The 17,174-nt window shown below is 38.1% G+C and overlaps 1 protein-coding gene across 6 annotated transcripts in view; it reads left to right on the top strand.

The window, feature by feature from the left end:
- Positions 1-17,174, top strand: part of PEAK1 (pseudopodium enriched atypical kinase 1) — a 257,702-nt gene that overhangs the window by 22,273 nt on the left and 218,255 nt on the right. For all 6 annotated transcript variants that reach the window (XR_016509748.1, XR_016509749.1, XM_090269950.1 and 3 more), the window contains exon 2: positions 6,806-7,049. The gene's annotated coding sequence lies outside the window, so the exon portion shown is untranslated. The remainder of the gene's footprint in view (positions 1-6,805; positions 7,050-17,174) is intronic.

The following is a 17,174-nucleotide window of genomic DNA, read 5'->3' as shown; positions in this document are numbered from 1 at the left end:
GGATGAGTATTTCTTTATATCTTTGTTTGATGGACTTCCATGCAGTTTGATTTTCTGGAACTTCTGGTTGTCTCTAGTTTTGAGGTAGTTGTATTCCCTCTTAGTTGTGGAGGGAGACAGCTTGTCTGTCTATGCCTCCATCTTGTCCGGAAGTCCTCTTGTGTCATGTTAATGGCATATTTTAGTGGCTAAAACAAGTCACATTTTCACATCTAAGTTGAAAGAGGGAAGTGAAATGCAATGCTACTGTGAGTCTTGGAAGGAGAACTGGAATAGCACTAATGATTAACATCTTATTTAAAAAACAATTCTTATTTTATTAATGAAAGATCACATTAATTTGATTTGCTTTGCCAATGTAGATGAACATTTTTATAATTTGTTGTATATAATCATCCTTTTTACTTAAGGTTTATAAACATATGCTGTTGGTTTACTTTTACATTTCCAGATTTTTGAATTCTATATTTTTTTGTGAAGATGGAGGTCACCATGATAATATAGCGAGTGAAGACTTCAAGTCTTCATTTGAAGACTTGAGCAGGTGAAAGAATTGAATCCCATCCACCATTAATATGTAGTATATATTTTTTATAACTGTGAAATTTTAATTTCAAATTAGATATATATTTGTGTGATTTTTTTTTTTTTTTGGCTTAATAGAATAGAAGGGTACTTCTTACTTATATGAAGTCCAGTATGAGTGTTTCTAATAGGCATAAAGTTCTCCTCTAAGCCATGAACGGGGACAACAGTTCCTTCCATTTTGTGGTTCTGCCATCTTTAACAAATGGATTCCAGGGGAAACTTTTATTTCTTTTTTTAAAAAATGTTATAAAACTTTATTTCAGTGAAACTGACGATTTATGTTCTGTGTACAGCTACATCACCAGCACATCTCATGGTGACCTCTCATGGTTCCTAACATAGGTAGAAACTTCACAAACATTTGTGGGAAGAATTAATTAATGAACTGAAGATGAGACCTGGGAACTTATTAGCATCTACTTTTGTGATCAGTTTCCTTGCATTTGGTCTTCTAGGGTTATTCCATAGTTTTACAATTTTATCGACTGTATTTTGTATGCTGTTCTTTACATCCCTGTAAATATTTTGTAAATACCAATTTGTACTTCTCAGTCCTTTGCAGTTTTCACCCAGTCCAATAGTCCCGCTCCCCTCTGGTGATCATCAGTCTCTTCTCTGTATCTGTTTCACTTTTGTTTATTTTGTTATTTAGATTCCACATATAAATGAAATCCTATGTATCTTTCTCTGATTTATTTCACTTAGCATAATACTCTCTAGGCCCATCTATACTGTTGCAAATGATAAGATTTCATTCATTTTTATGACCTGATTAGTATTTTATTGTATTTATCTACCACAGACTTTTGTATGCACTTGTATATTAATGGGCACGCGACTTGCTTCCAGTTCTTGCCTATTGTAAATAACGCTAAAATGTTACGGCTACATAGGCGAGATTGAACACTCTGAAGCAGTGTATAAAGTAAGCAAAGGATTTTAATGGTTGCCGGCAAGTTGGGCAGACCCTGAGTTGGTCTCTAACAAGCTCCAATGTCCTGGGATTTTTAGGCAGGGGCTTATATACTGGTAATGCCCCTTTGTTTCTTCTTTGGTGTGAAACAGCCTTAGGAAGAGGCGGGGGCTGGGCAGGACTGTAGGAATGTCTTGGCAGTAACAGGAACAGAAATTCGCAAGGCTATAAGGTTATCTCCGCGGCAGCATAGCTCTCTAGCCAGGGACGAATTCTTTGCGAAGCAATTTATCTTCAAAGGGCTAGATATTCTGTAAAGTATAACTTTCACAAATGTTACAAACAAGACACAAGCAAATGGAAGGTGATAGAGGCTGAGGTGCTTTTAGCTTGTAAATCACCAATTGCTATAACACTCCTCCCTGCATTCCTCTTTCCAAGGCTTTTTAGGAAGTCCTTGCTACTTCTTACAAAGAACATTTGAAGCCCCTGCATATTTACATATTTAGAGACCTCTGAAACTTTTTACAGGGAATATTTGGTGCCCCTACAATAATAAACATAGAAATGCATATATTCTTTTGAATTAGTGTTTTGCATTACTTCAGATATGTATCTAAAGTGGAATCACTGGGTCATAAGACAGTTATATTTTAATATTTTGAGAACCGTTTACACTGTTTACATATTGGCTGCACTAATCTGTATTTCCACCAAAGGTGCATGAAGGTTCACTTTTCTCCACATATACACCAGCACTTGTTTTTTTGTGGGTTTATTAATGATAGCCATTCTGACAGGTGAGAGGTGTTACCAAATTGGACATCTGGAAGAAATTGATAAATTCCTAGGGACATCTAATTACCCAAGACTGAATCAGGATGAAACAAAAAATTTGAACGGACTAATTACAACTAATGAAATCAAAGTAGTAATAAAAAAAACTCCCACAAACAGATGTCCTGGACCAGATAGTTTTACAGATAAATTTTAACAAACATTCAAAAAAGAACAACACTCCTTCTCAAACTATTGCAAAAAATTCAAGAGGAGGGAAGATTCCCAAGCTCATTTTATGAGGTCAGCATTATCCTAATTCCAAAACCAGATAAAAACACTACAAAAATCCTCAGCAAAATACTAGCAAACCAAATTCAATTTTCTGATCAAATGGGATTTAATCCTGAAATTCAAGGATGGTACAGTAAGTGTTAATCAACATGATAAACCATGTAAGCAAAATGAACAATAAAAACCATGTGATCATATCGATAGATGCCTAGAGTATTTGACAAAATTCAGTACCCATTTATGATAAAAACTCCCATCAAAGTGGGAATAGAGGAAAGATACCTAAACATAATAAAGGCCATGAATGACAAACCCACAATTAACACCATACTCAATGAAGATAACTACCTATTAGCTCACTTAAGATCAAGAAGAATACAGGGTTGTCCACTTTCACCATTCTTATTCAACATAGTGAAGTTCTAGCCACAGCAATCAGACAAAATTATACAATTAATGAAATTCCTATTAAAATACCAATTTTGCATTTCACAGAACTTGAACAAATAATCCAAAAATTTATATGGAAACACAAAAGACCCCAGATAGCCATAGTAAATCTTGATAAAAAAGAACAAAGGTGTAGGTATACACCACCTGATATCAAACTGCATACTACAAGGACATAGTAATCAAAACAGCATGATATTGGCATAAAAACAGACATACAAATCAATGGACCTGAATAGAGAGCTCAGAAATGAACCCAGGCATTTATGGTCAATTAGTATTTGACAAAGGAAGCAAGAACATACAATGGGGTAAAAATAGTCATCAATAAATGGTGTTGGGGAAAAAAATGAAATGGTAGACCAACGTCTTATACTGTATACAAGAACAAACTCAAAATGGGTTAAACTTTAAATGTTAAATTGGAAACTATAAAACTTGCAGAAGAAAACAAAGGCAGTAAAATAGCTGAAGTTTCTCTTAGCAGAATTTTTTTTTGCATATATCTCCTCAGGTGAGGGAAACCAAGGAAACAATTAACAAATAGGACTATATCAAACTAACAAGTTTTTGCACAGCAATGAAAACAAAAGGAAAAACAAAATATTCAATTTAAAAATGGGCAAGAAACTGAATAGATATTTCTCTGAAGACGACATACAGATGTACAATAGACACATGAAAAGCTGCTCAATCAGTAATTACCAGAGAAATGCAAAATAAAACCACAAGGCGTTTTATATTTTCTTATAATTCTTTATATTTCTGGGGTGTCACTTGTTGCTTCTCTTTCATTTCTGATTTTATGTATTTAATTCTCTTTCTTGAGTCTGGTTAAGGGTTTATCAATCTTGTTTATTTTTTCAAAGAACCAGCTCAATTTTATTTTATTTTTTGTATTGTTTTTGTAGATTATCATTTATTTTCTTCTTGACCATTAAAATTTTCTTCTCAATTTGGGCTTTTTAGTTCTTTTTCTAGTTCCTTTAGGTGTAACATTGGATTGTTTGTGTGAGATTTTTCTTGTTTCTTGAGGTAGCAAGGTATTAGGAATTTCTTTTTTAGGATTGCTTTTGCTGTGTCCCATATGTTTTCTTGTGAGTCTGGAGTCGCCTAGAAATCAGGAGGAGGCAACGAGCTTATAGCATAACAATTGATTTATTGGAGAAATTCTCCCACAAGAGGGGGAATTAGCCAGATCAGGACAAATTCCCACCCGAAAGGAGTTTGGATACTGCTGTTTAAAGCAAAAGACCGCACCGGGGGGAGTGTATGTTGTATAAGTTTCTTTTGGTCACTTTCTGTTTTCTAGTGAGTTGTTCCCTTATTGGCTAGGGGTTTTCACCACCTGATTCACCCCTTGCGTGTTCTTTCTGCTGCTGGAATGTGTTTGCCTGTTCTCAGTGTTCTGTAACCACTTTTTCTTTTCGTTCTTGTGGTTATTCTGTTCTGTCCCTTCTTGTTTTTCTGTTCTGGGTTGTTAATTCTGTTACCTGTCATTTCTCTTGTTGTTTTTTCATTTTCATTTGTCTCAAGGTATCTTTTGATTTCTTCCTTAATCTCATTGTTAAGCCATTCAGTAACATGTAATTTACCCTTAATGTGTTTGTGTGTTTTTCAGAGTTTTCCTTGTAATTGATTTCTAGTTTCGTACCATCGTGATCACAAAAGATACTTGATATGATTTCAGTGTTCTTAAATTTATTGAGACTTGTTATGTGCCATAACATGCTGTCTGTTCTGGAAAATGTTCTATATTCACTTCAAAAGAATGTAAATTCTACTGCTTTGGGGTGAAGTGCTCTGAAAATATCATAAAATTCATCTGATCTAGTTTGTAATTTAAAGCAACTGTTTCCTTGTTGATTTTCTTTTGGTCTGGACTATATCCATTGATGTCAACAGGGTTTTAAAATCCCCTACTCTGACTGTATTACTGCAGATCTCTCCCTTTATCTTATGTCCCAGGATTTACTTTATATATTTAGGTCTGTCTATGTTGGGTGCATAAATGTTTACAAGGGTTATATCTTTTTGTCCGGTTGATACCTTTTCATTATGTAATGTCTTTTATCATAGCTTTTAAATCTGTTTTGTCTGGTAGAAGGATTGCTATTCCATCTTTTTTTTATGTCCATTTTCATGCAATAACTTCTTTCATTTCTTTTAGTCCGTATATATCTTTTGTTCTGAGGTGAGTTTCTGAGGTGGATTGCCTGCAACGCCCTCGGCTCAGTGGAAACTCACTGTCCAGCAGTGATCTCAGGATCGCGGATGAGAGACAGTAACCCAAACACTGTATTTTGTCTGGGAGGAGGAAAGGTTACTGATCTCTCTAGGGTAGAAAAACCCCGATTAAGCCTTCCAGGCTCCTTTTATTGAGAAGGGTATCCAGGGGATACAGAGTCAGGATACACAAATCATCAATCAATTTCAAACGCTTGGATTACTGTTAAAAATCACTGGTTACTAATAATAATGTAAGAAACACAGTGAGCATTCTGGGTCACAGTCCACTAGCCATCCTGGTACTATATGGACATCAAGTGAATATACCTTCTGGGTATTTGATGTTACACAGGATTGATAGCTAACTTAAGAGATGAGAAAAACAGCAAGCTGCAAAGCAGAATATTCATTCTTTAAATCCAATTTCCATGGAGACCCCCCTGAATGGGCTTTCGGGTCATGTCCATCTCCAGCCTTGCTGGTCTTCTGGTGAAGACTTAAAGGCCTCCCGTGGGGGCTTAGCTACAATTCCTGAAACCACATAGGGCGCTCCCCAACAGGTTTCATGTTTTCCTATTTATTCAGCTACCTCTGTCACTTTTTTCGGGTAATTTAATGCATTTAGTACATTTAAAATGATTATTGATAGGTATGTATTTATTGCTATAATTTATTCACTCTCTCATGCTTTGAGAAGTTTCTTGAATCTTGTAATGTTGGTTTTGTTGTAATGAAAACTTCTTTATCTTTGTGAAGGCTGGGATGCTCTTTATCTCACCCTTAATTTAATTTAATGTAATTTTCTAATTTCTTTTTTTACAGTTGTCCCATTTTTCCTCCTTGCTGTCATCTACCCCGCCCAACTCCACCCCTCTCCCACAGTGAATCCCCAACCTGTTGTCCATGTCCATGGGTCATTTATATTCTGTCCTTAAGTAGACCAGACCCTTTCCCTTTTTCCCCCCTTCTTCCCCTGTTCTCTCCCCTCTGGACATTCTCAGTCTGTTCCTTGTTTCCATGCCTCTTGTTCTGTTTTGCTCTTTTTTTGTTTTGTTCATTAGGTTCCTGTACTAGGTGAGACCATATGGTATATGTCTTCCACCTTCTGGATTATTTCACTAAGCATAATATGCTCAAGTTCCATCTGTGCTGTTTCAAAAGGGAGGAGTTCCTTCTTTCTTTCTTCTGTGTAGTATTCCATTCTGTAAATGTATCACAATTTTTTGATCCTCTCATCCAGTGAAGGGCACTTTGGCTGTTTCCAGCACTTTGCTATTGTAAATAGCGCTACTATAAACATAGAGGTGTGTAGGTTTTTCAGGTATAATCCCAGCAGTGGAATCACTGGATCAAAAGCCAATTCTGGAGGAGAACCCACAGGCTGTTCAGTTATTAGTGGCCTGATTACCCGCCGCCAATGGAATAACTCTCAGTACCGGAGTTTGATGAAAAGAAAAAGAATTGTTTATTTAATGGTTATATAGATTTAGATTATTTGTGGATTTCTGCCATTAAGTCTTTTTTTTTTTTTTTTCTTTAAACACCGACAAACAGAGACTTCCGGCCAAGATGGAGGCCTAAATTGACACACTCCATCTCCCTTCACAACTAAGAAGGACTACAACTATCGCAAAACCAGAAGTAACCAGAAGTTCCAGAAAATAAAGCTACATGAAAGTCCAACATATGAAGTTATAAAGAAGTGGTGCTCGTCTGGACGGGTAGGAGGGGCGAAGCCGGAGCAGAGAGGTCAAGCTGTGCTGGCGCTGATGGTGCCGGCGACGGAGGTGGGCTGGCGGTAAGCACAGACACCTGTATTTAAGGGGAGATGAGAAGCACCTGGGGAATACCATGGGCTACAGACCAAACCCATCAGCTTGCAATTCCAACACCGGGGAAGGCAGACCCCCATTGCCTCGAACTTTAAGGGCCAGAGGGAGTGGGGATGGAGGAGGAGGCTCCCAGTCTCTTAGTGGAGATCGAAAGGCAGGAATCCATCTTGGACCCCCACACCCACACAAAACGCCACCGTGTGGTGAGAAGTGTCACCCAGTTGTGATGAGTGCACAGGGCTCTGTCCCCTACAGGGTAGGAGGTGTGACAGCCCTGCCCAGGAAGCAAACGTAAACACAAAGCTCAGGATGGCACAGATCATGATAGAGATCCCAGTGACACAGCTGACCAGCCAGCCAATATCTAATCTAACAGCTCAGCAGATAGGAAATCTTTCTGAGGGACAATTCAGAGCTTTGGTTATACGAATCCTTACAGACCTAACAGCAGATCTTAAACAAGATGGGGAAGGATTGAAGGCTAGTCCTGCTGAAATGAATGAAAACACACATGAAACTAGTGGTAAGGGAAAGAAAACCAGATATCAAATCAACAAATTGGAACAAAGGGAAGGAACAAAAAGTCAACCAATGCAGAAAGAGGAAACGAAAAGTGAGGAATATGAGAGGCTCAGAAACCTACGGGACAGCTATAAGCGGGCCAACATCCGAATCATAGGGTTGCCAGAAGGTGAAGAAGAACTAGAAATTGAAAAAGTACGCAAAAAAATAATGAAGCAGAACTTCCCTAACTTGGGGAAGGAGATAGACTTACAGGTCCAGGAAGCAGAGAGAGTTCCAAAAAAACTGGACCCAGGGAGAATCACACCACGACACATTATAATCAAAATGTCAAAAATTATTTGCAAATCAATAAACGTAATGCACCACATAAACAAAATGAAAGACAAAAACCACATGATCATATCAATAGATGCAGAAAAAGCAGTTGATAAAGTACAACACCCATTTATGATGAAAACTCTCAGCAAAATGGGAATAGAGGGAGCATACCTCAACATAATAAAGGTCATATACAAAGAAGAAAAAAAAAAGGAAAAAAAATTAAGGATAAAGAGAGAATCTTAGCAGCAAGAGAGAAGAAAAGAATTACGTGCAAAGGGGTCCCAATAAGATTTTCAGCTGATTTCTCAAAAGAAACTGCAGGCAAGAAGGGACTGGCAAGAAATATTCAAAGGAATGAAAAGCAAAAACCTAGAACCATGGTTACTCTATCCAGCGAAGCTGTCATTCAGAGTAGAAGGTCAGAGAAAGTGCTTCCAGGACAAAGTGAAACTGAAGGAGTTCATCAGATCCAAACCACTGTTATATGAAATGTTAAAGGGACTTGTTTAGGAGAAAGAGGATCAAAACTATGAACATTAAAATGAAAACTGTATCACAACAACCAACAACAGAAGTTAGGGAACCAAAACAAAGGCAAACTAAGAAGGCAATGAAAGTGGGAAAAGAATTATAGGTATGGGGAACATTTTGGGGGGAGGTCAGCTGGGAAGAGGAGAGGGGACAAGGGAGGAGATGGTTCGGGAATTAAAAAGCATAGTAGGAGGGAATGGAGTAGACAGGAAGATGTTGAGAAGAACTATATGTACAACCAATGGGCATGGACTAAGCAGGGGGACAACTAGAGAGGGGGGTCACTGGGTAGAGGCGAATAAAGGAAAAAATATTGGGACAACTGTAACAGCATAATAAAGCATATTAAAAGAATGTTACATCAGTTTAAGGCATACAAAAATAATAGTAATAATAAAATAAAATAAAACACCCACAAACACATAATTCTGCCTCCCCCTATCAAACCAGGCTAGTTTTAGAAAAGTCAGAGATACAGTTTTCCTACTTCCCAGACACCGTTCAGTTTTACCAGCAGCCCCCAATTATTCGATCCTGATTGGGGAGGTTTTGCCTGTGTCGCGGTGCTCTCCAGCTCTTAATTCAGAACCACGTGGAGTTGCCGGCCTCCTTGTAAACTGCATGGAGTTTTCCCTTTGCTTTCCAAGCCACATGGAGTTCTCCTTGCTAAAATGTCTGACCCCTATTTTTAAATTCCTGACTGCTTCCTGTTACACAGTGGGTGTGGTAACCAGTTCTGACCATTCACAGAACCTTGCGCAGGCCCTGTATGCTCTTCCTGCACGATTCCGTGGTCAAAACCCCTCCCATCTTCTTGGGGCCTTGGAAGAACCAAAGCTATTTGCATAACTAAGACATTAGCTGCTAGCTGTAGTCTTGCAAAGGCATCTTAAAAGCTGTTCCCTTTTCCCCATCCCCCAACCTGCAGGCTCTTGGGACTTTGGGAGAATCCCACTCTGTAACAATTCCATCTTTAGTCTTTTGACGAAATTCCATGCTGTTTTCCACAGTGACTGCACCAGTCTGCATTCCCACCAACAGTGCACTAGGGTTCCCTTTTCTCCACATCCTCGCCAGCACTTGCTGTTTGTTGATTTGTTAATGTTGGCCATTCTGACTGGTGTGACCTGGTATCTCATTGTGGTTTTAGTTTGCCTCTCTGATGGCTCTTGATGTTGAGCATTCTTTCATGTTTCCTATGGGCCCTCTGTATGTTCCTTGGAAAGTGTATGTTCAGATCCTTTGCCCGTTTTTGAATAGCATTGTCTATCTTCTTGGTGTAGATTATGTAAGTTCTTTATATATTTTGGAGGTCAAAGCTTTGTCTGAGGTATCATTGGCATATATGTTTTCCCATACGGTTGGTTTCCTTTTCATCTTGCTATTGTTTTCTTTCACTGAGAAGAAATTTTTAGTTTGATGTACTCCAATTTGTTTATTCTTTCCTTTTATTTCCCTTGCCTTAAGAGATGTATTAGTAAAAATATTACTGCATGGGATATCTGAAAATTTTACTGCCTATGTTTTCCTCTTGGACTTTTATGGTGTCACAGCTTACATTTAAATTTTTTATTCATCTTGAGTTTATTCTGGTGTGTGGTGTACTTTCATTTTTTCGCATGTCCCTGTCAACTTCTTCCAACAATATTTATTGAAGAGACTGTTTTCACTCCATTTTATGCTCCTGCCACCTTTGTCAAATATTAATTGACCATGGAGACCTGGGTTTATTTCTGGGCTCTCTATGTTACAGAACCCTTGGGCTGCTCAAATTGAAACAGAACCCACAGGCTGTTTAGTTAGGGGCCCGATTGCCTGCTGCCAGAATTATAACTCTCAATACCAGAGTTTAGTGAAAAGAAAAAGAATTCTTTATTTAACAGTTATATAGATTTAGATTATTTGTGGATTTCTGCTGTTAAGTCTTATGTTCTTTAAAACACCCATAAACACATATCCTTGCCTCCCCCCTACCAAACCTGGCCAGTCTCAGGAAGGTCAGAAACACCGTTTCCCTACTTTCCAAACACAGTTCAGCTTTACCAGCAGCTACTAATCACTCAGTCCTGATTGGGGAGGTCCTTTCTGTGCTGTGGTGCCCTCCAGCTCTCAATGCAGAACCACCTGGATTCTCAGCCTCCTTGTAAACTGCCTTCTTCTTGCAAACCACATGGATCTCCTCTCTTTCTCAAAACTGCATGGCGAGAGCTTCTTAAAGCAGCCTGGAGACCCTTTCTCCAAGCCACATGGAGGGAGCACACGAGAGCGAGAGAGAGCTAAAATGTCCGCAGCTGCTTATATATCCCTGACTGCGTCTTCTGACGCAGTGGGTGTTGTAAACAGTTCTGACCATTCACAGAACCTTACCTAGGCTCTGTCTGCTTTTCCATAACATCCCCTGGTTCAAGACCCCTCCCATCTACCTGAGACCTTGGAAGCATCCAAGCCATTTTGCATAAGGAAGACACTAGCCACCAGCCTCAGGCATGTGGAGGCATTCTGAAAGCTGCTTCCTTCTCCCCATTCTGCAGCCGCAAACTCTGGGGATTTTTGGACTCCCCTGTTTCTGTAACATCTGTTGTGTTCCATTAATATATATGTGTGCTTTTATGCCAGTAGCAGACTGTTTTGTTTATGGTGGCCTTGTAATATAGTTTGATATCAGCTATTGTGATTTCTCCTACTTTGTTCTTCTTCCTCAAGATTGCTGAGCCTATTTGGGGTTGTTTTTAGTTCCATATAACCTTTTGTAATATTTATCCTAGATCTATAAAGTATATCATTGCTACTTTAATAAGGATTACATTGAATCTGCAGATTGCTTTGTGTAGCACGGACATTTTGATGATGTTAATTCTTCTAATCCATGAACACGGTATATGCTTCCATTTATTTATGTGTTCCTTAATTTTGTTCTTTGTATAGTTTTCCAAGTACAGGTTTTTTACCTCCTTTTTTAAGTTTATTCCTAGGTATTTTATTCTTCTTGTTGCTATAGTAAATGGGATTTATTTTTTAGGTTCTGTTTCTGATATTTCATTGTTGATGTACAAAAATGCCTTTGCTTTCTGAATATTGACTTTTTAAACCACTATTTTGCCAAATTCACTTATTAGGTCAAGTAGTTTTTTAGTGGAGCCTATGGAGTTTTCTCACATCATCTGCAAATAATGCCAGTTTTACTTCTTTCGGATTTGGATGCCTTTTATTGCTTTTTCTTGTATGATTTCTGTGGCTAGAACTTCCAAAACTATGTTTAATAGAAGTGGAGAAAGTAGACTCCTTTGTCTTATTCCTGATCTTAGGGGGAAAGCTTTTAGTTTTTGTCTGTTGAGTTTGATGTTGGCTGTAGGTTTCTTGTGTAGGGCCTTTATTATGTTGAGGTATGCTCCCTCTATCCCACTTTGCTGCGTGTTTTTATCATAAATGGATACTGCATTTATCAAATGCTTTTTCAGTATCTATTGATATGATGGTGTGACTTTTGTCTTTCATTTTGTTTGTGTGGTGTATTATGTTTATTGGTTTGTGCATGTGATACCATCCTTGCATCCCTGCAATGAATCCCCCTTGATCATGATGTATGATATTTTTAATGTATTGCTGGAACCTATTTTCCCATATTTTGTTGAGGATTTTTACATTTGTGTTCATCAGTGATATTGGCCTGTAGTTTCCTTTCTTTGTTGTGTCTTGACCTAGTTTTGGAATTAGGATAATACTGCCTCATAGAAAGAGTTTGAGAGTCTTTCCTCTTCTTGGATTTTTTCGAATAGTTTGAGAAAAGAATTAGTTCTTCCCTAAATATTTGATGAAATCCACCTGTGAAGCCATCTGGTTCAGGGCTTTTGTGTGTCAGAATATTTTTGTTTACTGCTTCAATTTCACTTGTTTTTATCAGTCTATTCAGGCTTTCCGCTTCTTCTTGATTCAGTCTAAGAAGATTATATGTTTCTAGAAATTTGTCTATTTCACCCAGATTGTCAAATTTATTAGCATATAGTCATTCATAGTAATGTCTTACAGTCCTTTTTATTTCTGTGATACCAGTTATGATTTCTCCTCCTTCATTTCTGATTTTATTTATTTGGGTCTTCTCTTTTTTTCTTGATGAATCTGGATAAAGGTTGTAATTTTGTATATCTTTTCAAATAAACAGCTCCTGGTATCAGTCCTTTGAATTGTTCTTTTAGTCTCTATGTCATTTAATTCTGCTCTGATCTTAATTATTTCCTTTCTTCTACTCACTCTGGGCTTAGTTTGTTGTTGTTCCTCTTTTTCTTGGAGATGTAGAGTTAGGCTGTTTATGTGAGATTCTTCTATCCTTTTTAGGTAGGCCTGTATTGCTATGAACTTTCCTCTCAGGACTGTCTTCACTGTGTCCCATAGGTTTTGGGCTGTTGTGTATTCATTATCATTTGTTTCCAGAAACTTTGATTTCTTCCTTGATGTCATTGCTAACCCATTCATTATGTAATGGCATGTTATTCAGTCTACATGAATTTGCATGTTTTTGTGTTTTCCCTTGAGGTTGGTTTCTTGTATCGAGCCATTGTGAAGTGAGAAGATGCATGACATAATTTCAATTTTCTTGAATTTGTTGAGGTTTTGTTCTGTGTTCTACCATGTGGTCTGTCTTGGAATTCATTGATAAATACAGAACGTTTCACCCAAAAGAAGCAAATATACATTCTTTTCAAATACTCATGGAAGATTTTTCATTTAATCTAGAGTGTTGTTCAATGTTTCTTTGTTTGGAAGATCTATCTACTGTTGACCATGTGGTGTTAAAATATCCTAATATGAGTGTGTTGCTGTCAATATCTTTTTTGAAGTCTTCAAAGATTTTCCTTACATATTTATGTGCTCCTATGTTGAGTACATATATGTTTATAAGGATTATATCTTCCTGATGGTTTGTTCTGTTAGTTATTATGGGATGTCCTTCTTCATCTCTTTGAATGGCCTTAGTTGTGAACTTTATTTTGTCAGATGTAAGTATTGCTATCTCAGCTTTTTTTCTCATGTCTATTCGCTTGAAATATTTTTTTCCATCCCTCCACTTTCAGTCTGTGTAGACCTTTAGTTCTGAAATGGGTCACTTGCAGACAGCATGTATATGGGTCATGTTTTCTAATCCATTCAGCTACCTTATGTCTTTTGATTAGAGCATTTAATCCATTTACACTATTGTTATTATTCATAGGGTTTTTTTTTAAGTATATTTTATTGATTATGTTGTTACAGTAGTACCAATTTTTTTTCCCTTTGCTCCCCTCTACCCAGTACCGTCCTTCCCTCCAGCAATCCCACCCCACTTAGTTCATGTCCATGGGTTGTGCATATAAATTCTTCGGCTTCACCCTTTCCTATATTATTCTTAACTCTCCTCTGTCTATTTTGTACCAACCAATTATGTTTCTTAATCCCTGTACCATTTCTCCTGCTTCCCCCTCACAGCTGATAACCCTCCAAATGACCCCCATACCTATGATTCTTTTTGTATTCTGGTTTGCTTAGTTGGATTTTGTTTTTATTTTTTAGATTCAGTTGTTGATTGTTACGAATTTGTTGTCATTTTTAAGTTCATAATTTTGATCTTCTTTTTCTTAAATAAGTCCCTCTGATATATCATATAATAATAGCTTGGTGATGATGAGCTGCTTTAGCTTAATGTTGTCTGGGAAGCACTTTAGCTGCCCTTCCATTCTAAATGATAGCTTTGCTGTATAGAGTAATCTTAGTTGTAAGTCCTTGCTTTTCATCACCTTGAATACTTCTTGCCAGCCCCTTCTTGCCTGCAAAGTTTCTTTTGAGAAATCAGCTGATAGTCTTATAGCCAACCCTTTGGGGGTAACTCTCTGCTTTTCTCTTTCTGCTTTTAAGATTCTCTCTTTATCTTGAAACTTTGGCATTTTATTTATGATGTGTCTTGGTGAGGTCCTTTATGGGTCTAGCTTGTTTGGGATTCTGTGCTTCATGGACTTATACGTCTATTTCCTTTGCCAAATTTGGGGAGTTTTCCTTTATTATTTTCTCACATAAGTTTTCAATTTTTTGCTCTTCCTCTTCTCCTGGCACCCCTGTGATTTGGATGTTGACACGTTTAAAGTTGTCCCAGAGGTTCCTAAGCCTCCTCTCATTTTTTTTCAATTATTGATTCCTCATTCTGTACTGGTTGACTGTTTTTTTTCTTCCTTATGTTTCAAATCATTGATTTGCACCCTGTTTCCTTCCCTTCCCCATTGGTTTTTTGTGGATTTTCCTTCGTTTCATTTAGCATAGCCTTCACTTCTGTCCTTATGCGTTTGCTGTACTTAAGCATATCTGTAAGCCTGTAAGCATCTTTATCACCAGTGTTTTGAATTCCCTGTCTGTTAAGTTGTCTCCTTATTTGTTAAGTTGGCTATCTCCTTTGCTTTGTTCTCCCACTAGAACCTTGATATGTTTCACCTTTTGGGCCATACTTCTTTGTCTCCTCATTGACAGGCTTTTGTGTTTGTTTGCCTCTGTGTCTTAGGTAGAGCTGTCGCTCCTGTTCAGTTGTAAGGGACAGAGCCTTCGGTATTCGTCAGTACAAGGTGATCCGTTTCATCATGTTGTGGCACAATGTGTGGGGGATGGGTCTGAGAGGGAACAATGCCACTTGCTCAGCATTCGCCCCTTTTCCAAACAATTCCCCCACTTCGTATGGTACTGGGATCTCTAGCTGTTGCCCTGGCTGTCATTCCCGGGGTGGGTGGTAATGCAGATGTTCTAGGACTTTGGGATCCTTTAAACAAGGGGACTGCTGAGAGACCATCAGTTTCTTCCTCCGCCCGAAGCCCCACTGGTTTGCACAGTCAAAAGCAATGAGGCCTTATTTTACCTGGTGCTGGGACTGTGAGCTGTGTTGTCTGGTCTTGGGCTGGGAATGCTTTCTCCTCACTTTTTAAAACATGTGACTCTGCTTTCTGCCAGCCTTCCACTGCCACCGCTGCCGTCACCACCACACCGCATCCTCTCCGCCCCCCTCCGCCCCTCCTACTTGTCTGGATGGGTATTTCTTCTTTATATCTTCATTGAACTGCCATGCAGCTTGATTTTCTGGAACTTCTGGTTGTCTTTAATTTTGAGGTACTTGTATTCCTTCTGAGTTTGGAGAGAGACGTAGCTAGTCTATCTAGGCCTCCATCTTGACCGGAAGTTAATAAGGTCTTATTCACTGTCATTTTTTCTTTTTCTACCAGTGTTTCTCTCTTTTTCTTCATCTTAAAATAGTTCCTTTTAGCATCTCTTAGTATGCTAGTTTGGTGGAGATGTATTCCTTTAATCTTCTGTTGTCTGGGAAACTCCTTATTTCACCTTTCATTTTGAACGAGAACCTTGCCTTGGTAGTGTAGTCTTCTGTGTAGGCCTTTCTTTTTCGTTGCTTGAAGTATTTTTTTGCCCATCCCTTCGGGCTTGTAATGTTTCTGTTTAGACCTCAGCTGATAACCTTATTGGAGCTCCCTTGTATTTTATTAGCTGTTTCTCTCTCACTGCATTTAGGATTCTCTCTTTGTTTTGAATGTTGCTGTTTTAATTATGATGTGTCTTGGAGTGAGCCTCTTCGGGTTCATCTTCACTGGGACCCTCTGTGCTTCCTGGACATGTGTGACTTTTTCTCTCACAAAGTTAGGGAAGTTTTCTGTCATTATTTTTCAAACAGCTTTTTTGTTTCTTGCTTATCTTCTTTGCCTGATATCCTATGATATGGATATTATTACATTTCATGTTGTCCTGCATCTCTCTTTAAGCCTTGTTTATTTTTTTCATCATATATATACATATATATGTATACATATATACATATCACCCTATCAACAACAAAGGGATCAGTATTAATAAAGATGTAAAGAGATTAAGACTATTATAAGAAATATATAATTGTATATATAATGTATACATATATGTATGTGTGTGTGTGTGTGTGTGTGTGTGTGTATATACACATTTCTTTTGCACTGTCTGGGATTTTTTTTCTACGTTGTCCTCCAGCTTGCTGATTTGATATTTGGCTTCATCTAGCCTCCTTTTGACTCCTTGTGCTGTGTTCTTCAATTCAGAAATTGTATTCTTTGTTTCCTCCTGGCTCTTATTGATAGTTTCTGTGTTGTTTTTAATGGTGGTGTAATTCGCAGTAATTCCTTTTAGCTTCCCTTGAGTTCTTTGTAATTTTCTCTGAGTTAGCCGAGTTCATTGAGCTTCCTTATATGCATTATTTTGAATTTATGTCTGATAGTTTGCTTGCCTCTGTTTCATTTAGCACTCTTTCTGGGGATTCCTCGTTGTCTTTCTTTTAGGCGTTGTTTCTTTGTTTCCCCACTTTAGGTGATTTTTTTTTGTATGTTTCTGCTGCTTAGATTGATCTCCTTTACTGTCTTCGTGGTATGACCTTCTGTGGGAGGAGACCTGTGGGACTCAGTGGTGCAGTCTCTTTGATCTCCTAAAGTTGATGCTCTTGGGATGCCTTTTATCCATTTATTTGGCCTAGCTGGTTGTACTTGGGTTTTGTTTGTTGTTGTGATGCTCTTTGGTGGATCCTTCCCTTCAGCTAGCTGACTGAGAGTCACTTCTTTCACCACTTCTTTTATACTGCTGTAGAGGTGCTCCCAAAACAAAACCAAACAACTTAAGCACGAAACCCACACCCAGAAAATAACCCCTAGCCACACTCACCCTATCAACAACAA

This window comes from Furipterus horrens, unplaced genomic scaffold (genome assembly GCF_987537825.1).
Source record: "Furipterus horrens unplaced genomic scaffold, mFurHor1.1.pri manual_scaffold_3, whole genome shotgun sequence".
In the NCBI taxonomy this organism is placed as follows: Eukaryota; Metazoa; Chordata; class Mammalia; order Chiroptera; family Furipteridae; genus Furipterus; species Furipterus horrens.
Note: the sequence above shows the minus strand (reverse complement) of the source record. Positions and strands in the feature narration are given on the sequence as shown.